Below are 23,959 nucleotides of genomic sequence, written 5' to 3'. Positions count from 1 at the left end.
GCGCACCTCCCTCGGACTTACTGCCCTTACTACTGCCTCACTGATAGACAACTATCTCCCATTGTCATCGTCCTCCTCACCCACTGAAAGCTCTTGAGACAGTTGCCGGAAGTCCCCAGCCTCATCCCCCGGACCCCGTGAACTTTCCAAAGGTTGGGCATCGGTCACGACAAACTCCTCCGGTGGGAGAGGAACCATTGTTGCCCAATCTGGGCAGGGGCCCGAAAACAGTTCCTGGGAGTCTGCCTGCTCCTCAGAATGTGTCATTTTCATGGAGTGAGGAGGCTGGGAGGAAGGAGGAGCAGCAGCCAGAGGATTCAGAGTTGCAGCAGTGGACGGCGTAGAAGACTGGGTGGTCGATACATTGCTGGATGCACTTTCTGCCATCCACAACAGGACCTGCTCACACTGCTCATTTTTTAATAAACGTCTACCACGTGTACCCAAAAATTGTGATATGAAGCTGTGGACCCCAGAAACGTGCCTCTCTCCTAATCCCGCAGCAGCCGGCTGCGATTCTCCTAGACCAGGAACTGGGCCTATGCCCACACCCTCACGTGGAACTCTGCGTACTCGACTGCGTCCACGTCCTCTACCCCTACCCCTCAGCATGGTGGATTAAGAATCGAGCAGACACTGAGCGGTGTAAAAATTTTTGTGAATTATTGCCGCGCTGTTGGTGGCTGCCAGCGGTTATACAATGCAAAATGAAGCCAGAGATAAATTATAAGGAAGGATGCAAGCAGGACTAGCTGTGCAATATGCAATTGTGATGCACCTGAAGTCCCACAGGCCACGCAGTGATATGCACTGGGTCACAGGCAGCCGTAAAAATGATTTTTTTTTTTTTAAATTGGGGTTTTTTCAATGCAATGCAGACTATGGAGCGTGTATTGGACTTTCCCTCTATGGGTGTATGCCACCATACACTGTGACGGCAGCTGAGTGGTAACAGAGCGGTGAAAAAAATTAGTGCTTTCTTTGCGTGCACTTGAAGGCAGACAGCGCTTACATTACGCTAACTGCACCCAGCAAAAAATGTAACTGAAGGCTGAACGCAGGCCTTGCTGTGCACTATGCAGTTTAGATGCACCTCAAGTCCCATAGGCCACGCAGTAATATGCACTGGGTTACAAGCAGCCGTAAAAAGGATTTCTTTTTTAAAATTGTTTTTTTTCAATGCAATGCTGGCTATGGAGCGTGTATTGGACTTTCCCTCTATTGGTGTATGCCACCATACACTGTGCCGGCAGCTGACTAGTAACACAGAGCGGGGAAAAAAATTAGTGCTTTCTTGGCGTGCACTTGGAGGCAGACAGCGCTTACGTTACGCTAACTGCACCCAGCAAAAAATGTAACTGAAGGCTGAACGCAGGCCTTGCTGTGCAATGCTGAGGTACTACAACTCCCAGCAACCACTGAGTTAAATGCACAGGTAGCCCTATGAAGGACCGTTGGGATTGCTGTAGACAGGATTCCACAGTCCCACTGTCCCTGCCTCACCAATACTTCCCCTATACTACGTAGTACAGACTGCAGCCTGAGAATGCTATAGCTGTAATGGGGCTGCACGCCCGATATACAAAAAAAAAAGTGCAAAACTGCTCCAAGCAGCCACAACAGTAGTGCACTAGGTGATCTGTGACCCTAAGAAGGACCGCTGGGGTTCTTGCAGACGCTAATACTCTCCCTATAGCAGCAGTGTCCCTAATCTCTGCCTGCGTGTGTCTGTGGCGAGCAGCGGGTGGGGCTGCCTTATATACTCGGTGGTCACTTGATCTCGCCAGCCACTCACTGCAGGGGGGTGGAATAGGCTGGAACATCACAGGAGGAAGTTGTAATGCCTTCCCTGCATTTCTATTGGCCAGAAAATGGCACAAATCTTTCAGGGAAGGAAATGGAATTAAAGGGGTTGTCCCGCGCCGAAACTGTTTTTTTTTTTTTTAACCCCCCCCCCCCCCCCCCCCCCCGTTCGGCGCGAGACAACCCCGATGCAGGGGTTAAAAAAACAACCCGCACAGTGCTTACCTGAATCCCGGCGGTCCGGTGTCTTCATACTTACCTGCTGAAGATGGCCGCCGGGATCCTCTGTCTCCGTGGACCGCAGGGCTTCTGTGCGGTCCATTGCCGATTCCAGCCTCCTGATTGGCTGGAATCGGCACGTGACGGGGCGGAGCTACACGGAGCCGGCATTCTACACGAGCGGCCCCATAGAAGACTGCAGAAGACCCGGACTGCGCAAGCGCGGCTAATTTGGCCATCGGAGGGCGAAAATTAGTCGGTTCCATGGGAACGAGGACGCCAGCAACGGAGCAGGTAAGTATAAAACTTTTTATAACTTCTGTATGGCTCATAATTAATGCACAATGTACATTACAAAGTGCATTAATATGGCCATACAGAAGTGTATAGACCCACTTGCTGCCGCGGGACAACCCCTTTAACTCGAACACCGCGTGGTGCTCGTCTCAAATAACGAGCATCTCGAACACCCTAATACTCGAACGAGCATCAGGCTCAGACGAGTATGCTCGCTCATCTCTATTTAGGGTTAATTTTACTCTTCTGCCTCCATCTTCACTGCTTTTATCTGATGTATACATAATTCATTTTTTTTCCTATAGATTTTTAAAGCTTTTTTGACGCCTTCTTGTTTTAGAAGTTTAAATGCTTTCTTTTTGCTGTTTATTGCCCCCTTTACATTTTTATTGAGCCACACTGGTTTCCTCCTATTCCTAACCATTTTTTCCTGTAAGATATAAACCTCTCACCGAAAGTAATTAGGATATTTTAAACATTTCCCATTTATTGTCTGTACTTCTATGTTTGAGGACAATGTCCCAGTCCATAAGGTTAAAGGCATTTCTGAACAGATCAAACGTAGCCTCCCTAAAGTTTGGTATCTTCGTGGCTACCCTAAAAAACTCTTTTTTGAAAGACAGGTTGAAATTTATTAATCACATCTTGTACAGCAGTATGCACTTTTGAATTTCTACTCAAGGACTGCATACATGGCACAAGATGTACCCTAGATTAGCATTGTCAATCATGAAGCACATTTTAAATAGGGGTTGTACAAATAGATTAGATTAAAACATTCATATATATGTGAAAATTTTCAAATAAGCAAAAAATAAATAAGTTACTATTCCAAAGTCCCTGACTCCAAAGTCACTGATCCCAAGTCACACTCTTATGACACAATACACTTAGAAAGTAGTATAGTTAGAAGAAAACCACACACACTCACTCAGCTTGCACACTCACAAAGGTTTTGATTTATATAGCTCTTATCTGTAGCACTTCTGTTCCTCCAGTGTTTGGAATGGACACAGAAAGTTCCATAGGTGCAATTTAGAAGACTCTGGTTGAGTAACTATTTGTGCTTTTTAAATGTAACAATGTTTATTAATATAACCCACCAATATATCCCCTAACTCAGCTTGCATGCTCACTTTGGTTTTGAATTATATAGCTCTTATTTGTATTCCCTTTGTTCCTCCTCTGTTTGGAATAAATAAAAAGTGATAAGTTATAATTACTAAGTTTACATTTTATTACATATTTTTTGTTTGATGGATCCTTTATTCTAATCTACATAACTAACTAGACTATTTAATTAATACAGTTGCCTGTTCAAGTGGTAAAGTTAACTTTTCAACTTTACAATTATCAAACAGCAAAATAAACATAATTAAATAAAATACTAAGTGATATGTACTGTGATATCTTCAAATACACGGGCTTGTAAACCATGAACATATTTGTTTAAATGATACCTATTATGGCATGATTAGCATATTTGTAACTTTTAGAATTGCATTGTGAGCAAGAAGTAGAGTGAATTTAAATTATACAGCACATTTACTCCTAATTTTGTCATTTTATTGTTATTAGAATTTTGCATTAAGTGTTAAAGCTCTTCTCTGAGAAGCAGGTTAATTGTATCATCTATATTCAATTACCTTTAATGGAGTGCATACATAGTAGTGGTGTCCATTGTGCATATCCTCATTCTGATGGGGAAATGCAGCAAAAGCTATTATTTTGATGTTCTGATAAATTATGTTCCATATTATGCTAAATTAACATAATGCATGACTAATGCCTCATGTACACATGTGCTATGGCAGCATATTGGAATTCTAACAATTCTCATTGTTGGTTAACGTCTACTGTATTTTTTGATTAATGCTAATTAAATGCACTTTTTTCCTAAATATATGTTGCAGTAGCTGCTTAAATGTTAAACTGCCAATGGCAAATCACAGACTCACTACTTCCATTGGCAGTAAACTCTTGTCTTCACAAATTGTTCATTTTCCACTTGAAGATATCATTCAACAACAGATGTCGAAAACTATTCCAACATGAGATGCAAATTGGATGCAAATGAACAGTGTCCACTTGTTAGCCTTCATAATTTTAAATTTCAAGATTTTAAGTGAATATAAATAATGCTTTTAAACTATAATAAATTTATAGAATAAAAAGAAAATATTGTTTGCCCTTCAAACGGATTGCATTTAAATTATTTATAGGCTTTCAGTCTTTAAGTTGTATTATGTTCTTTATCTGTTATTATTATTAGTCAGTATTATCCCAAAACTTAGTATTAGCCCATCCGTCCATGTCTGCTGTGTCTGTAGAGCCTGACAGCACCTGTGATGATGTCACCATCATGTAATTAGTTACCGTCTCTTAGCTCCATCCTGATGATGGTGACATCATCACAGGTCCTTTATCCTTGTGCACTGAATGAGGGATTATGAGCAGACTATATGCCCCACAAAGCCCAGCAGCCTCAGTTACTATGGATACACAAGCACTCAGTCTGGCAGTTTGTAGTTTGTTGTGAGACAGCTGCACACCTGTGTGGAGACTCCAATAAATGACACCTCACAGATGCAGACATACATAGCTGGAAGTGCATATTGACCAACAACATTGAAGCATAGTCATTCTCCACTATTTTCACATCTCCGGGATGTGATATCATGTCATCTCAAGTCTCAAGTGCTAATGCTGCCAATACCAGTCAAGCCTTCATCTAATCGTGAACCATTGTCCAGTGTTCAAACAAACCATGGCTGCCGTGCAAACATGTCACAACAGACGGTGTAATGCCGCTGTGAAGCTAATGCAGCTTACATGACACAGTGACAAGCCATGATTTCCCCTAAGCTACTAGGTGACATTTGTAAATCTCATGCAGCTAATATGTGAAAGCTATGAGAGAACATGTCTCCTCAGCAAGCTGCTAAAGTTCGTAAATCACGTGCAGCTCATAAGCAAAAGCAATGTAGCAGAGCTCTGTGTGTGTGGCCTGCATGTAGCAGAGCTGTGTCATGCATTGTGGAACCGAAAACACTAGTACTATAATTTCCTACTAATTACTACTCTTATCTATATATATAAAACTGAATGTATGCGTGTCTGTCTGTGTGTCTGTGTGTTTGTCCTTTATGCGCTACTACGCCATTCATCCGATCGCCATAAAACTTTGGGAAGTTGTTGAGTACACTCCTGGGAAGATTATAGGCATAGTAAAACTATCCTACGATAAATGGCGCGCGTGGGAGCATCGTTGACAGTTACGCCCCCCCACGTAGATCGTTCGATTTCCATCACTGCCACTAATTCTCTCACTTCGCGATGTCATAGAAACGTGAAATTTGGTACGAGCATTGATTATGTCATAAATTGGAAAAGCTAATAGGTCCCAACTCGATTATTCAATTCTAAGCGCCAAAGAATTAGCGTCCAAATTTTACGTACGGAATCTAATTTTCTCGCTTCCCAATGTCATAGAAACAGGAAATTTGGCACGAGCATTGATTATGTCATAAATAGGAAAAGCTAATGGGTCCCAACTCGATTATTCAATTCTATGTGCAAAAGAATTAGCGTCCAAATTTTACGTACGGAATGTAATTTTCTCACTTTCCGGTGTCATAGAAACGTGAAATTTGGCACGAGCATTGATTATGTCATAAATAGGAAAAGCTAATGGGTCCCAACTCGATTATTCAATTCTATGCGCAAAAGAGTTAGCGTCCAAATTTTCCGGACGGAATGTAATTTTCTCACATAGAAACTTGAAATTTGGCTTGGGCATTGAATATGTCACAAATAGAAAACGCTAATGGGTCCCAACTTGATTATTCAGTTCTATGCGCCAAAGAATTAGCGTCCAAATTTTACGTACGGAATCTAATTTTCTCGCTTCCCAATGTCATAGAAACTCGAAATTTGGCACGAGCATTGAATATGTCATAAATAGGAAAAGCTAATTGGTCCCAACTCGATTATTCAATTCTATGCGCAAAAGAATTAGCGTCCAAATTTTACGTACGGAATCGAATTCTCTCGCTTCCCAGTGTAATAGAAACTCGAAATTTGGCACGCGCATTGATTATGTCATAAATAGGAAAAGTTAATGAGTCCCAACTCGATTATTCAATTCTAAGCGCCAAAGAATTAGCGTCCAAATTTTACGTACGGAATCGAATTTTCTCGCTTCCCGATGTAATAGAAACTTGAAATTTGTCACGAGCATTGATTATGTCAAAAATAGAAAAAGTTAATGAGAAGTTGTTGAGTACACTCCTGGGAAGATTACTGGCATAGTACAACTATCCTACGATAGGTGGCGCGCGTGCGAGCGTCGTCGACAGTTATGCCCCCCCAGACAAAGATCGTTTGATTTCCATCTCAAGCACAAAAGCAAAAGGCATTACGAGCAACAGGATGCATGTTCAACCAGAAAATGATGCATCCGCCGAACGTTTTGCAAGACAATTGCTGGATATTGAGAATGCTGAGGTAAAATAAAAGCTGTGCTGTGATTGGTTGCTATATATAATACCGCTGAGGTAAAATGAATGCTGTGCTGTGATTCGTTGCTATTTTTTATATTGCTGAGGCAGAATAAAAGTTGCGCTGTGATTGGTTGTTATTTCTCTTACTGCTGACGTAACATGAAAGCTGCACTGTGATTGGGTGTTATATATTATAAAGCTCAGGTAACATGAAAGCTGCGCTGTGATTGGTTGTTATATATTATACCACTGAGGTAACCTAAAAAAGCTGCGCTGTGATTGGTTGTTATCTAGATATATAAAAACGAATGTATGTCTGTCTGTCTTCGCAGCAACGCGCGACGGGTAAGCTGGTTTTACTATAAAGCACTGTGGAATATTGTGTTGATGTAGAAACAAAATCTCTCCTTCAGTCCTTCTTGCTGCTGAATATTCCCCCAACTGTGCCATTTTACCTTCACTTTCAACCTCTGTCCTGCGCACCTCACATGCTGCTGAGATATAGAGGGTATGGACCTTACATTCTGGAGAGTTATCTAATATATGTAACTGGCACAGGATTTATTTTTTCCAAAGAGTTTACAAAGAATGAAGGCACATCCTGTATGATGAAGAGGTGATTTAGATATACAGATAGGAATGAGTTCTTTACTGCTAGTGTACTCAAGCTATGGAATGCTGTACCTCAAAAGATAGTAGTGATAGGTACTATATCAGCATTTTAAATAAGAGCTCAATGATCTTCCAATACACTGGTAAACAGCATTTTTGTTACAAAGAATGTGAATGGTGTTCTTAGCTAAGTCATGGGTGCTGAATAAAGATGAGTGAGTATACTCGCTAAGGGCAATTACTCGATCGAGCATTGCCATTAGCGAGTACCTGCCCGCTCGGAAGAAAAGATTCGGCTGCCGGCGGCGGGTGGGGAGAGGGGGGAGGAACGGAGGGGAGATCTCTCTCTCCCTCTCCCCCCTGCTCACTGCCGCAACTCACCTCTCACCCGCGCCGGCAGCCGAACCTTTTCTTCCGAGCGGGGAGATACTCGCTAAGGACAATGCTCGATCGAGTGATTGTCTTTAGCGAGTATGCTCGCTCATCTCTAGTGCTGAATTTGAAAATTAAATCAGTTTTTTCCTATCGGACTCAGTTTTCTTGTGACACGCTACCCTTTTGATAGAAATCCTTGAAAATGCTACATTTCAGTTATTTTGCTGTGGCTTAGCATTTTTAGTACAAGGAATGTGAATGGTGTTCTTAGCTAAGTCAATAGTGCTGAATTCGAAAATGAAATCAGTTTTTGCCTATTGGGCTCAGTTTTCTTGTGACACGCAACCCTTTTTATAGAAATCCTTGAAAATGCTGCATTTTGGTATTCTGCTGTGGCTTAATTTAATTCAGCAGATGTAATTGTTGAAAAACAATTTGGCAACATTGCCCATGAGTCATGCTGGAACATTTATAAACATGTTCTGTTGTGTCAGTTGTCACCTGTATCTCAGCATTCAGAGTTCAGTCAACAATTGATGTTGGAAGTAACTACTTGTAGTTCTACGTTTGTGAAGGTTTGTATTTTGGAAGTCTTGTAACAGAAGCGTGTCATCTTACCAGATACATATAATAGCTACATACGCCGACGCAAGCATTTACAAAAACCATTATCACATGAAAACTGAGGCTAATACAGAAATTCTGAAATGATATTTGGATTCAGGGAAGAACTATCTTCCAGCAACAGTGTGTTTTGTTCTTGTAACAGAAAAATAGATTTTTTTTGTAGACCAGTGTAACCAATTTCATTGAATGTTAAAATGAATCTAGCAAATAACAAGGTATAATGGATCAAAAATGTGTTGAACTTATGGATCTGTGTCTCATAAGAGACTCACCAGGCCAGCGGAGGAGGACAATGGCAGTGAAAAGCTCTGCATGGTCCATCACGGCTCCCGGAGTGGATGAAGAGACAGGCCAAATTCAGCATGAGGCTTGTGCAGGGAAAGCCAGCAAAGCGCTCCCACACACATCAAGGAGCAGCTAAGAAGCCCAGATGGGGAGAGATAGGATCCATCCTGTCCTTGCTGAGGTGGCAGCTGCCTGGTGAGTCATCATAAATAGGAGGAAGATCCCCCAGAGGAAGATCAGTTCAGGGCCTGCACTCCGTGTCTCTGTACCCCCATAGTTATATCATCATCACTACAGCAGTACACAGCAAGATCTAGCACATAATCTAGAGACAGTGATGCCATCTATTGGTTAAAGAGAAAACAATGTGCAAGTCAATAGCACATTGTCTAGAGGCACTGCTACCAATTTTTATATTCAATTGTTATTGGAGATATAATTTCTCTGATCCTGGCAACTAAGCCGAGTTTCATGTACAAGTAGCTCTGACACAACGAGTTAAACGGTAACCCGTATATTGACTTTCGGTTCCGACGCTGACGTGAGACCGGACAGGAGAAAGGACAGGAGAAAGCTCCTGGTAACTTGTGGTAACAGTGAACAAGATAGAATAGAGATGCAGAGACAGAACATATTGCTGTGTCAGAGGTTCTAGTTTGATAGCGGAGGAAGTAGTGAATGGAATGTTACCTCTTGAGCTGAATCCCAAAGCAAGATGACACTCACACCTCAAAACCCCAAAGCCACCATGCAGGCAAATGAAAGGGAGGACTATGCAAGCTCAGTACAGCCAGAGATGCAAGAGGAGGCTTCAGAGATTTATCTCAAATACAAACAGCTGGCAGCAGAAGTGGCGCAAAGCATAGGTACAGACATCCAAAAGACGATAGAACAAGCATTGCAGAATTAACTGGCACGATTATATATGGAACTAACAACAATCAATACCAGTGTGGCGAAGTTAGAAAGCAAAGTGAACCAGCTATCTGTGGAGAGGCATCACCAAGAAACTCAACTACAAGACAGTACACAGTGTATGCAGTGCATGATGGACAAAGTAGAAGATCTACAAAAACAGCTCCAGGGGCAACAACTTGAGAATAGTGGGCCTACCCGAAACAGTGAAACAGAGAGAGCTGCTGCGAATTTGTGAAAAATAATTTCCAGAGGTGCTGGGCCTAGGCTACTACTGCAAAGTGGAAAGAGCTCACTGAATTGGACCTGAGCAACCAGCATCCAGAGGATCCTCTAAGGTAAAATATACGCAATGCCCACGCCAGGTAATATTCAAGCTCCTCGACTATAATGACGAAATCTCTCTGCTACAAGCTTTCAAGACCAGAAACAAGCTTCCTAGATTTAAAAATCAAGAACTGTTAATAATTGAGGATTTCTCAGCAAAAGTTGCCAAAAGAAGAATAGCGTTCAGCACAGCCCTATACAAAAAGAGGACCTAATTTCAACTCCAATACCCTGCGCAGCTAAAGGTGTTCAACGCAGATGGAACCTTTAAGATATTCAGCAAACCGGAAGCAGCAGAGCTCACCTTAAAAAATCTCTTCTCCACAGCAATCACAGAAACATTCGTTCATGAGAGAAGAAACAGAAGACCCAACACACCCCTGTCGCACATCGAATTCCTCATACGCAACGATCTTCAGCCATATTTCTAATACCTGAATCCTCAGCATGTGACAGAGTCATACCCCACAAAAAAAGGTCCAAACAGCCTGGAACTAAGTATCCCCATGATGGACAAGGAGTCGTGAGTATCCCTATACTGGGGTATAAAAAATATTCACATGAACATTTACACTTAGAATCACAAGTGCTACCCCGATATCACGTTCCTACCACAGAAAATTCCAGTTATGTACAAACATCCAAGTAGATGTGCTTAAAAAGCCAAAATTCAACAACACCTCCACGACACAGAAGTGGAGATTCAGATCAGTGAAAGGAGGCAGATACCATCATACATGTAGGGGGTAGCACATACTTCTCAGGACTCAAAACAACCAAAGCTGACAAAGACATCACAGAAAAAGATGGTGGGAGAAATCATCTCAAGCGCTGACACATCAAGGGGCAAAGCAAGCCAGAGCAAGGAGCCCCTCAAGTGTCAGAAAAAAGAGAAGCTTAAACAAACAGTGGTGACCCTTATAGAGGCAAATGTGAAGTTATAAGTTTAAAGGTATTTTTATAGTAATTTTACACTTTCTTGGATAGTTCTGCCTCTTTATATTTTCTAAGAAGATTTATATCCACGTAAGAAAATTTTTAAAAGTTACATATTGAAAGTTGATATAGCTGAGGTATAGAGTAGGAACAGGTCTCAATTCGGTCACTGTAGCTTAAATTCACAGTTTACACTCCCCTTTTATTAAATTAATTTTTTCCCCATTTGCTCTGTCCCTTCTATCTCGCCTTACGACACAATAGTAGAGACCCTACACCTCTCTCAAAAGCAAAAGTCGTCAGACCGCTCGGTATAGAGAGCAAAAAATGGATATAATTTTATGGAATATAAAGGGACTTAGTTCACCAAATAAAAGAATAAAGATATTAAACCGGAGTATTGACATTGATAAATAAATAATTTACGGAAAAAGTGATTTCAGAAAATCATGACCATGAGGGAAGGCGGTCACATATAGTGGTGGAATACGAGGGTAGCAGATTTAGCAAATCTATATGTATAAAGCTGAAAGCCCTCACTGACTCACTGACTGACTCACTGACTGACTGACTCACTGACTGACTGACTCGCCAAAAGTTCTCCAAATTCCCGATGTCGTAGAAACATGAAATTTGGCGCAAGCATAAATTATCTCCAAAATAGGAAAAGAAATTGGGTCCCAACTCGATTATTCAATTCTAGCGCAAAAGAATTGGCGTCGAAATTTAACGTACATAATCTAAATCTCTAACTTCCCAATGGCATAGAAACGTGAAATTTGGCACGAGCATTGATTATGTCATAAAAAGGAAAAGCGAATGGGTCCCAACTCGATTATTCAATTCTATGCGCAAAAGAATTAGCGTCCAAATTATACGTGCGGAATGTAATTTTCTCACTTTCTGGTGTCATAGAAACGTGAAATTTGGTAGGAGCATTGATTATGTCATAAATAGGAAAAGCGAATGGATCCCAACTTGATTATTCAATTCTAGCGCAAAAGAATTGGCGTCGAAATTTTACGTGCGGAATGTAATTTTCTTATTTCCCAATGGCATAGAAACGGGAAATTTGGCACGAGCATTGATTATGTCATAAGTAGGAAAAGCAAATGGGTCCCAACTCGATTATTAAATTCTATGCGCAAAAGAATTAGCGTCCAAATTTTACGTGCAGAATGTAATTTCTTCACTTTCCGGTGTCATAGAAACGTGAAATTTGGCACAAGCATTGATTATGTCATAAATAGGAAAAGCTAATGGGTCCCAACTCGATTATTCAATTCTATGCGCAAAAGAATTAGCGTCCAAATTTTACGTACGGAATGTAATTTTCTCACTTTCTGGTGTCATAGAAACATGAAATTTGTCACGAGCATTGATTATGTCATAAATAGGAAAAGCTAATGGGTCCCAACTCGATTATTTAATTCTTTGCGCAAAAGAATTGGCGTTGAAATTTTACGTACGGAATGTAATTTTTTCACTTTCCGCTGTCATAGAAACAGGAAATTTGGCACAAGCATTGATTATGTCATAAATAGTAAAAGCTAATGGGTCCCAACTCCATTATTCAATTCTATGCGCAAAAGAATTAGCATCCAAATTTTACGTACGGAATGTAAATTTCTCACATTCCGGTGTCATAGAAACGGGAAATTTGGCACGAGCATTGATTAAGTCATAAATAGGAAAAGCTAATGGGTCCCAATTCCATTATTCAATTCTATGCGCAAAAGAATTAGCGTCCAAGTTTTAAGTGCGGAATGTAATTTTCTCACTTTCCGGTGTCATAGAAACGGGAAATTTGGCACGAGCATTGATTATGTCATAAAGAGGAAAAGCTAATGGGTCCCAATTCCATTATTCAATTCTATGCGCAAAAGAATTAGCGTCCAAATTTTACGTGCGGAATGTAATTTTCTCACTTTCCGGTGTCATAGAAACGGGACATTTGGCACGAGCATTGATTATGTCATAAGTAGGAAAAACTAATGGGTCCCAATTCCATTATTCAATTCTATGCGCAAAAGAATTAGCGTCCAAATTTTACGTGCAGAATGTAATTTTCTCACTTTCCGGTGTCATAGAAACGGGAAATTTGGCACGAGCATTGATTATGTCATAAATAGGAAATGTTAATAGGTCCCAATTCCATTATTCAATTCTAGCGCAAAAGAATTGGCGTCAAAATTTTACGTGCGGAATGTACTTTTTTCACTTTCCGGTGTCATAGAAACAGGAAATTTGGCACGAGCATTGATTATGTCATAAATAGTAAAAGCTAATGGGTCCCAACTCCATTATTCAATTCTATGAGCAAAAGAATTAGCGTCCAAATTTTACGTGCGGAATCTAATTTTCTCACTTTCCGGTGTCATAGAAACGGGAAATTTGGCACGAGCATTGATTATGTCATACATAGGAAAAGCCAATGGGTCCCAACTCCATTATTCAATTCTAGCGCAAAAGAATTAGCATCCAAATTTTACGTGCGGAATGTAATTTTCTCACTTTCCGGTGTCATAGAAACAGGAAATTTGGCACGAGCATTGATTATGTCATAAATAGGAAAAGCTAATGGGTCCTAACTCGATTATTCAATTCTATGCGCAAAAGAATTAGCGTCCAAATTTTACGTGCGGTATGTAATTTTCTCACTTTCTGGTGTCATAGAAACGGGAAATTTGGCACGAGCATTGATTATGTCATAAATAGGGAAAGCTAATGGGTCCCAACTCCATTATTCAATTCTATGCGCAAAAGAATTAGCGTCCAAATTTTACGTACGGTATGTAATTTTCTCACTTTCTGGTGTCATAGAAACGGGAAATTTGGCACGAGCATTGATTATGTCATAAATAGGAAAAGCTAATGGGTCCCAACTCGATTATTCAATTCTATGCGCAAAAGAATTAGCATCCAAATTTTACGTGCGGAATGTAATTTTCTCACTTTCCGGTGTCATAGAAATGGGAAATTTGGCACGAGCATTGATTATGTCATAAATAGGGAAAGCTAATGGGTCCCAACTCCATTATTCAATTCTATGCGCAAAATAATTAGTGTCCAAATTTTATGTACGTAATCTAATTCTCTCACTTCCTGATGTCATTTTATATGAAGGAAACGTCGCATGGTTACCTCCACGTGGTGTTTCCTGGGTAACGCAGAGAACTATGCAAAATGGTGAACATATGTTTTTCCTCAGTATCTCTAAAGTAACCACGACTTCATAAGATTTTCCGTGTGAACACCAGATAAACACCAGTACCAAATTAACTCGGGCGAAGCCGGGTATATCAGCTAGTATAATATATATGCATCAAATTAAGAAAACAAGCAATTCTTCAGACAGGTGGAACAATCACTACACAGTGACTTGATCACACAACAGATAGTAGGAGGGGATTTAAACACAGTCATGTCCCCAGATAAGGACCATAGAGGACCGGGAGGGGACCCACAATATACTCCGCGACCACTAGCAGAGAACACAGATTTGTGTGATTTGTGGCGTTATCTACACCCAGATGGCAGAGAATACACATATTTCTCTCCCGTGCACAAGTCTTGGTCACATATTGATTATGTACTGGTATCCAATAATCTCTCCCAGAGAGTGACACAAACAGAAATCATGGACCTAGTAATCTCTGATCATGTGCCAATTTCCATGAGAATACATGATACGTACCAAAAGGGGACTAACTTTATGTGGCATTTTCCTGCCTTCCTGGTTTGAGATTAAAACTTTTTGGAGACCATGAAAGCATGTTGGATAGACTATGAATATTATAATGATGTCATTGAATGGCTGTGATTGGCTGAAGGCACGTGTGTTTTCTGGAGGCGGGGATTTCAAGCCCTGCGTCCAAAAAGCAATGCTCTGCCGGGGACCAGGAGGGAGCGACAGCCTGCAGCAGCACCGCAGAACGCCGGGGGAAGTGAGTAATGATTTTTATTCTTTGCTCCGCTGTATTCCCGGCGTATAAGGTGACAGTTGGAGGGTCGTCTTATACGCCCCTGTAAGATGGTGAAACAGTCCTCCTGCTGGGAATGTCCGTTTCTGTTGTAACTGTCATTTTGTTTTTTGACCACAAGAGGTCACTGTGCTCTGGACTGGGACAGAGAAAAAAGAAGTGCATCATGACCATAGAGAGGAGCAGAGGAAAGCGGTTAGATGCGTGTGAGCGAGATGAGATGAGCTGGTGAGGACTGCAGCTAGCGAGACAGACACTGCGATCCACCGGAAAAAGGACCCCAACGAGGACCGGAGCTTCCGTGAGGGGAGCTGCATTAGAGACTGTTCCAGAGTTTGTCAGACTACCATCTTAACGGAGAAGATGGTCATTACAGACCGGGCTCAGAAGTAGCGGCGTCAGTGAGTTCATATGGTTCTTGGATGAAATCCTATTCCTGCGTTCCGGACAAAGTCTAAAGGTACCCACCAGACCCGGGTCAGCCAGAGAACTAAGGCCTCTGGTGTAACCGTGCACGCACCGCCAATCTGATTGAGACTAATAACAAGGCCGGCAGTTAGCTAGTTTAGTTAGGCATACTGATGGCCGCCGGCCGCACTGCTGGGGACTGAGCTGTCCGACATAGTCCTAACACACAGAGAACTCTATACTCGTAGAGCTGTCTAAGGATATCTACAAGTCACACGTTACGCAACCGTACTTTGCCTTGACTTGTGAGCTATATATATTGTTATATCTGTTGAGTGGTGTTGTGTAAGGGGAGAATACGGGTGTGTTGATAAGATTGTAAGCTCTTGTGCTGTGCCGCCGGTGCTTCCCTAGCATCCTCACTGATTGTTCCTACTTCCAGGGTGATAGAAGGTAATAGCGGCTGGTTAGAGATGGCCTGCGGCTAGGCAAAAGCTTGGAGGATATTGAAGGCGCATATTATAGAGCACAGCGCTGCATGGCACAAGAGTCTCAGCTTCCCCGCTGAGTGTATGTAACTTTCTGGGGGAGTTCGGGTTGGTTAAGGGTTCTGCCAAATTAAGTAAAATCTCATTGCTACGGATTGGTTTTGAGTCGCGTCTTTTGTTCAGGACTTCGCTGTATTCTGGAAAGCCCACCCCGGTCGGCGGCTTACACCCCGTCGCCTTATACGCCGGTATATACGGTATATATTTTTATTGTAACACATTTCTGGATGAATTGCAAGGAAGGGCTTATATATTTAAGCCCTTCCCGACAATTCATCCCGCGATCACCGGCAGCCCATTGCTTTCAGTGGAACCTGCTGTATTGCCGGCTCCATTGAATTCCATGGGCAAACATCGTTCTTCTCTGCCACAGCTGTTACAGTTGTGGCAGAGAAGAATGATTTGTCTTCTATATGTTCTCAATGGGGTCGGCGCTGCTGCCGCCGGCCCCATTGAGAGCATATAGAGAAGAGAACAGGAATCGCAGATCGCACATAGGTGCGATCTGCGATTTCTATGGCCTAAGAAGGACCGTTGAGGTTCTTGAAGCCTAAAATCACTCCTAACGCTCTCCCTATAGCAGCTCCGGCATCAGCAGCACTTTCCCTGAACTATGTCAGAATGCATCTGTGGCGAGCCGTGGGAGGGGCAGATTTTAATACTCGGGTGACACCTAATCTCGCCAGCCACTCACTGCAGGGGGGTGGTATAGGGCTTGAATGTCGCAGGGGGAAGTTGTAATGCCTTCCCTGTCTTTCTATTGGCCAGAAAAGTGCGCAAATTTCTCAGGGAAGAAAATGAAAGTGACTCGAACACCGCGTGGTACTCGTCACGAGTAACGAGCATCTCGAACACCCTAATACTCGAACGAGTATCAAGCTCAGACGAGTATGCTCGCTCATCTCTAAAAAAGAACAAAGAACACTGGGTAGTTCACTTTTTGCTAATTTAAACACTTTAAAACTTCTTTACATAAATCTCCACCTCACAAACCTCTTTCATTCAGGCCCGAAAACATAGCTGTGCCAGTGACCTTCCTAAATTCTTTTTTTTGCTTTTTTTTCTATCATATATTTTTTTGTCTCCATTTATACGCCTGTCTCTCTAATCCCATCTTTCCCTTATTTTGTTTCTTCTTTTTCATTTTTTGCCTATTTAATCCTTTGTAACAGGGTCATATTTACTGCTTAAATATGCCCTCTTTAAAGTCCCAATTATCACAATCTGCTCATTTCTTTGCCATTGCAATGATAATTGATCAGAGCCAATAAAAGTGAATATCAATAGGGATGAGCGAGCGTACTCGGAAAAGCACTACTCGCTCGAGTAATTTGCTTTATCCGAGTATCGCTGTGCTCGTCCCTGAAGATTCGGGTGCCGGCACGGAGCGGGGAGCTGCAGGGGAGAGCGGGAGGAACGGAGGGGAGATCTCTCTCTCCCTCTCTCCCGCCCGCTCTCCCCTGCTCCCCGCTGCGACTCACCTGTCAGCCGCAACGGCACCCGAATCTTCAGGGACGAGCACAGCGATACTCGGATAAAGCAAATTACTCGAGCGAGTAGTGCTTTTCCGAGTACGCTCGCTCATCTCTAAATATCAATGATAGAATGCAATAATCACTGATCATCAATTGGGATACTATAGCAATAATTGTTATTGCGGCATGCTACGATTTTGCAATGCAATTTTCAGTGGAGTGGATTCTGTAGGTGAAGCACATGACTTCAATGTGTTTCATCTGTAGAAGTTGCTCAGCTTAAAACCACATTTCAAATCTGTAGCTATTTGTGATAAAGTGCACACAGTTTTCACAATGTGTTTTTGAGTGCAAGTAACAAGCACATAAAAAAGACAGAGTCACCCCTCTCACCGTTCAATCCCAAACAACCTTGAACTTCCAACCCCTGTACCCCTCCTTATCCCCCCAGCTCCATTATCCCCAATCTTAGCATTCAGATCTATACTGTAATGATCAACCAGCATAAATCGCAAATAATTATTTACTTAAAGGGGTTCTCCCGCGCCTAAATATTGTCCAGTCCCCCAGTACCTGTAAAGGAATACTGCTGCCAGGTGTTATTAAAAAAAAAAAATTCCCTTACCTGAATCCCCGTTCAGCAACTTTAAAAAATCTTCTGTCCAAGATGGCTGCCGCTGGTCTTCTCCCATGGTACGCCGCGGGTCTTCTCCCATGGTGCACTGTGGATGTTCTTCTGCTGTCTGAGCTCCACTGCCGATTCCAGCCACCTCATTGGCTGATCGGCACCACGTGACGGGGGCGGAGCTACGTAATGATGCTGAGAAGGGGGAGGAGCCAGGACGCAGCTCGTGAGCCCGGACCATCCAGAAGAGGATTCCTCTCTGCGCAAGCGCGACTGTTCCGGCGACCAGAGAAGAAGTTTGATCGTCGCCATGGAGACGGGGATGCCAGCACCGGGAGGGGGTAAGTATATAACTTCTGTATGGTCAATACTTAATGCACGATGTATATTACAAAGTGCATTAATATGGCCATACAGAAGTGCATAACCCCACTTGCTTCTGCGGGACAACCCCTTTAACACTTGAAATGGACCTCCGCTGTTTTAATTTTGCCTTGGTTACTGTTTTTTTTTACCAATGTGCTTTCTATAAATCTGTAATTTTTTGATTATTTTGGAAAATTTAATAAAGATTCAATTATTTAAAAAAAAAAACGCTGCCAAACCAGTATAAAAACGCAGCAAAAATGCAAAATAAAAATCACCATATGGAAACCTGAGATTACAGTGTGACAAAGAGATCAGGAGAAAGAGTCCAAGAAGGAAAATACTTCAAAGCAGCACAGTAAGTAACCTGCTTTCATATAAGATTACAAACCCCTTTCACATCTCTATTGTCAGGGGGAGGTTAACCAAGATGGAGAATCTTCCTTTGTTACCTAAAGGTGTATATCACCTAAATATTTATAGGATGTTACATCATGGAGCAGTGATCAACTTGCTCTCTGCTCAAAGTCTGCATCAAATAGCTTATGCATTGCCCCTTCCCTCCTGAGCATTTCTCGCTCATGGAAAGTACTTAAAAGTACTTAAAAGCCAGGCTACTATATGACAATCTAACAGGTGGGTGGATGAACCGATGCTCTCTTGGTGGCGGTGCAGAGGCTAAGTGCACTGTAGCCTGTGTTGGTCCATGGAGCAATGAAAAACCCTCCTCCAATCAATGCAAACTTAAAGAGGTTGTCCGCCGCCCAAACTGATTTTTTTTCCCCTATCAATGCCCTGTAGAGTAGAAGCATCACACACAACAGCCTTTCCCATAAAAATCGATATTCTGCTCACCTTTTTATTTCTTTTCTTCCCTTTATAAAGTTTGCCTGAAGAATTTTTCAAAGATGGCGCCGCTGGGTAGTTCCCATGATGCACTGCTGCCTCTCTCTCCTCAGCGTGCGCGCTCCCGATGACACCGGTCACATGACTGGAGGACCGGCGTCATAATGCAAACACACGCTTCACTGCTTTGAATGGAGCCGGCAGCCGTCCGGCCCCATTCAGAGCAATAAGAGGGCAGGGAGAGCAGTGTGATCTCCTGCTACTGCTGTGACAGCTGTTAGCAGGAGATTCCTTCATCTCCCCGGCATGTCCCCTTATCACTGGACACTAGGACAACAGTGTCAGAGTGTCCAGTAATAAGGGGACATGATGAGGAGATGAAGGAATCTACTGCTACTGCTGTTAGAGCTGTAGGAGCAGATCGTGATCTCTAGCAGCACTTTCAATAGCAGAGGATCGCGATCCTCTGCTATTGAAAGTGAAAGTAGCACCAAGCATGACACACACACACACACACATGCCCCCCGTCACAGTGCCCACACACAGCGCCCCCTCCACATTGCCCCCACACACATGCCACCCCACAGTGTCCCCCTCCAGTGCCTCCCCCCCTCCCCCGCAAGCCACCAGCTGACAGCTCCGACCAGCAGCTCCCCCCCCCCCCCCCCACTGGCTGACAGCTCCGACCAGCAGCTCCCCCACCTTCCCCCTCACCCCCATCCTGGGACTACTGACTGACAGGTCTGTCACCCCTACACCTCCCCACCCCCACCCCTGACTACTGACAGCTCGCAGCACCCCTCCCCCGTGAGAGACCGGCACTCCACTCCCCCTCCTCCACTCCCCTTACCTGTCAGCTGAAGATCCCGCAGTCGCGCGGCCCCTGCAGGCAGACCAGAGCTTCCTGAAGCAGCCGGCAGAAGATCTACTGCGCATGCGTGGAGTAGAAGAAGCGCGTCCCCGTGCAGAGAACACCTGGAGCTGGCCCGACAAGAAGAGGACAAGAGACTTGTCGGAACCAATGGCAACCGAGAAGCAACACAGGGGGGGGGGGGGGGGCACCCCAAAAGGTAAGTGAATAACTTCTGTTTGCCTAATTTACAAGGCACAATGTATATTACAAAGTGTATTGTATTGGGCAAACAGAAGTAATGAGATTCATTCTTTATGGCCGGACAACCCCTTTAAATCTGCAATGAAGAGAGGAAGGCACAATGTTCATCTCCCTCCCTGTGACTGTTGAGTGACCTGTGTGTGTCCCTCCCTCATTTAGCCAGCAGGTCCAATGTATGACAGGGAATGCGTTGTTTAAATAATTCTATATGTATTAAATTTCTTCATATCACAATTGCTGCTGTTCCTCTTTTGTGCTGGCCTCTAGTTCCTAGTGAGAAATATAGCCTTGCTTTGTAAGAGGTCACTGTTGACCTTGCTATCCTTTTTTTGTAGGTCATCTTTATTTAGCATTGTAGCACCTTTTCCCCAAATACCAATTTCTTTGGGTATTTCCCTAATTTTCTTTTTAATAAAAGAATAAAAGGTGGGTGTTACTGTTTATTAACTTAAATTACTGCATACTCCATTACTTTTAATATGAAGTAGAGTTTGAGGAGACTTCAATTTACTGCAGCCCTTTACTTAATCCATGATTAGAAAAAAGAAAACGTAAGAGTGAACAATAGACACAGATGTATGATTAGGCAAGACGAAAGGCAAGCAGACAAACAGAGCCAAGCAGGACTGGCAAGAGCTAGTAGACTTTTATTGATAACATGAGGAGCAGTTATGATTTCCTTTTAATGAACAGGGAGGAAAGAGATGACTGCAGCACAGAAAACTGTGCTTTGAAGAGAAAGGCTTCACATAGGTACAGCACATGAAGTTCTAATAGTACTATAAAGATTTTATTTTTTTCATTTACAAGTATACTTTAACAACAACTCCAAGCAGTGTTGCATTATGAATTCAAATATTCAAAACAGTAAGGGAAGTTTCCATCTGAATGGCTGTGGAGGACAATTTTAATCTAGTCATGTATCCAGTTCAGGAACTGAAATAAACCGATAATGCATTTAATTCTTTAATAAGTCTGAATTAAAACAGATCTGTGTAGAAGAATAGGTTCCTTCATAATGACAAAAAAAACTGATGATTGTTTCTAGGAAACTTAACTTTTTAATGGTGCGTACCATGTGAATACTATGCAGTATATCTGTATTGCTTCTAGGACAAAATATTTTTGAAATATGGTGCCATACAGAGACAAATGAATGGTGGCCTACATATTATGTACCGCTCTGAAGTATGGTGCTGCCCATACAGTACTCTGTATTGGCCCTGTGCAAATTATTCTGCACAGCTATAGTCTACTAATAAGCTGAAATACTAAACTTTAATGTGGGAAATACTGTATATATATATATATATATATATATATATATACACACTAGCACGACGACTGGCTGTGAAAAAGCCTCCAATGTGACTATATTCTTAATCGCTGCCAGAGTTTTCAGAATCTTTGTGTTCTCATCTAGTCCATGAGTAATTTTACAGTCATTTCTCATCAGTGATAGTCATTACATTTTCATATACAATGACTAATCATTATCCAAATCAATTATTGGAGTCATCACAGTGGGAGCGTCACTAATTTATCTTTTCCACTACAATCTATACTCTATTCGTATTATGATATTTCTAATTCATGCTTCCATATCTCCTCTGCTAATCTCTATAGAGATCAAAAGTTTCAAAAGAGAAAGTCAGAGGATGCAGCAGAAAAACTAAAAGCAAAGTCATACTACTTTACTGCTGTGACCACCATATATACAGTATTTGAATGTAAAGTCTGTAAATATTGGTCCAAGAGATTTATTTTGTTTGACTGCAGAATTAGAATTATGTTGACATAAATACTTTACAAGTGTTGGCAACAAATTTATAGACTATTACTTCTACTGCCCTTTTACACACATTCGCTCAAAAGCGATCTTTTGAGTGATAATCGTTGTGCATGAATGTGCACCCACTTTTCGTCCATTGCTGACTTCAGTTCCGAATGAAATCCTTGTCCCTCAGGGCGATAAGATAAGATGGACCGCACACTGTGTTCTCTGTGAGCAGCGCTGATAACAGCTGATATTCTTTAACAGCTGTTAACAGCCTCTGTCCCCTTGGAGAACAATAGCGATGTAATTAGAGAACAGACCGCCCGCTGTTCTCTAAATACATGCAGTGAGGTACTAAAGGGCTGATTTAGCCCATTAGTACCTATGCAAAATGATTGCTTAAAACTGTCAGTTTCTGATGAATTTTGATCAATCATCTGTGTGTGTAAATCTACCTTCATTGGTTATGTTACATTTTTCCTTCTGATTTTTTTCAGATAAATCAGGTAATCCAAAAGTACCTTTTCCTTAAAGGGGTTATCCCACTTCTAGCTGTTTTACAGGAAGTAGACAGTAGATTGCACAGTGGCCCAGGTTGATATTGCAGGACTAGCACTATTAAAGGGGTTGTCCCGCGGCAGCAAGTGGGTCTATACACTTCTGTATGGCCATATTAATGCACTTTGTAATGTACATTGTGCATTAATTATGAGCCATACAGAAGTTATAAAAAGTTTTTTACTTACCTGCTCCGTTGCTAGCGTCCTCGTTCCCATGGAGCCGACTAATTTTCGCCCTCCGATGGCCAAATTAGCCGCGCTTGCGCAGTCCGGGTCTTCTGCTCTCTTCAATGGAGCCGCTCGTGCAGAATGCCGGCTCCGTGTAGCTCCGCCCCGTCACGTGCCGATTCCAGCCAATCAGGAGGCTGGAATCGGCAATGGACCGCACAGAAGAGCTGCGGTCCACGGAGGGAGCAGACCCCGGCGGCCATCTTCAGCAGGTAAGTATGAAGACGCCGGACCGCCGGGATTCAGGTAAGCGCTGAGCGGTTTGTTTTTTTAACCCCTGCATCGGGGTTGTCTCGCGCCGAACGGGGGGGGGGGGGGGGGGGGGGGGTTAAAAAAAAAAAAAAACGTTGCGGCGCGGGACAACCCCTTTAAAGTGAATGGAAGTCAGCCTGCAGTACCCACCTGGGCCACTGATAATCTCTTTCTCCCCAAGCAGCATCCAGGAGGGGAACTGGATTGATTTCAAACTCAAGATAGGCCTGGCCCTCTCCAGGTCTGCCTACATGTGCATAGTAATGCGTTTGCCATCCCTCAGCACCGCCAGTCCAAACGGGAACAGCCAGGCGTTCCATAAATTATTAGCTCTAAGGGCTTCGAGAGAAGGTTCCATTAGATTTCTTTTAGCTAATGTGGAGGGAGCTAAGTATTGGTAGAGCTGAATGAAAGACCCCCGCTAGCTTAATTTATCTGTATCTCTTGCAGCAAGTAATGTTTTATGTTTATAATTAAAGAAGACAAGGCAGCAGATTATATCACGTGGTGGGTCCTCCATTTTTGGTTTGGGGCATAGAGCTATGGGGGTTAGCTATAGCTAACACCTTGTCTCCCTGATGATGCTGTTTAGATAGCGAAACATGTTAGAGCTTTACTATTAGGAGTTAACTAGTTTTTAGATAGCAGTCTCTGAGAGTCAGTCAAAAAGTTTATCTTTACTAATAATATAGGATTGGCCATCCTTCATAGATGACTTTAGTTATCAAACTATTACATCATATAGGAGCAGTCTTGATACTGCCATGTTTATGAATTGACCTTTGTAGACTGTGTTTTTAAATATTGGTGTTTGTCTGCTTATGTTATAATGAAGGTTTATATTTTATTGAGAATTTATACCAAAGGGTTTATTTTACT

Source organism: Eleutherodactylus coqui, chromosome 1, assembly GCF_035609145.1.
Source record: "Eleutherodactylus coqui strain aEleCoq1 chromosome 1, aEleCoq1.hap1, whole genome shotgun sequence".
Classification (NCBI taxonomy): domain Eukaryota; kingdom Metazoa; phylum Chordata; class Amphibia; order Anura; family Eleutherodactylidae; genus Eleutherodactylus; species Eleutherodactylus coqui.
The sequence above is the reverse complement of the archived record's forward strand: the minus strand, read 5'-3'. Positions refer to the sequence as shown.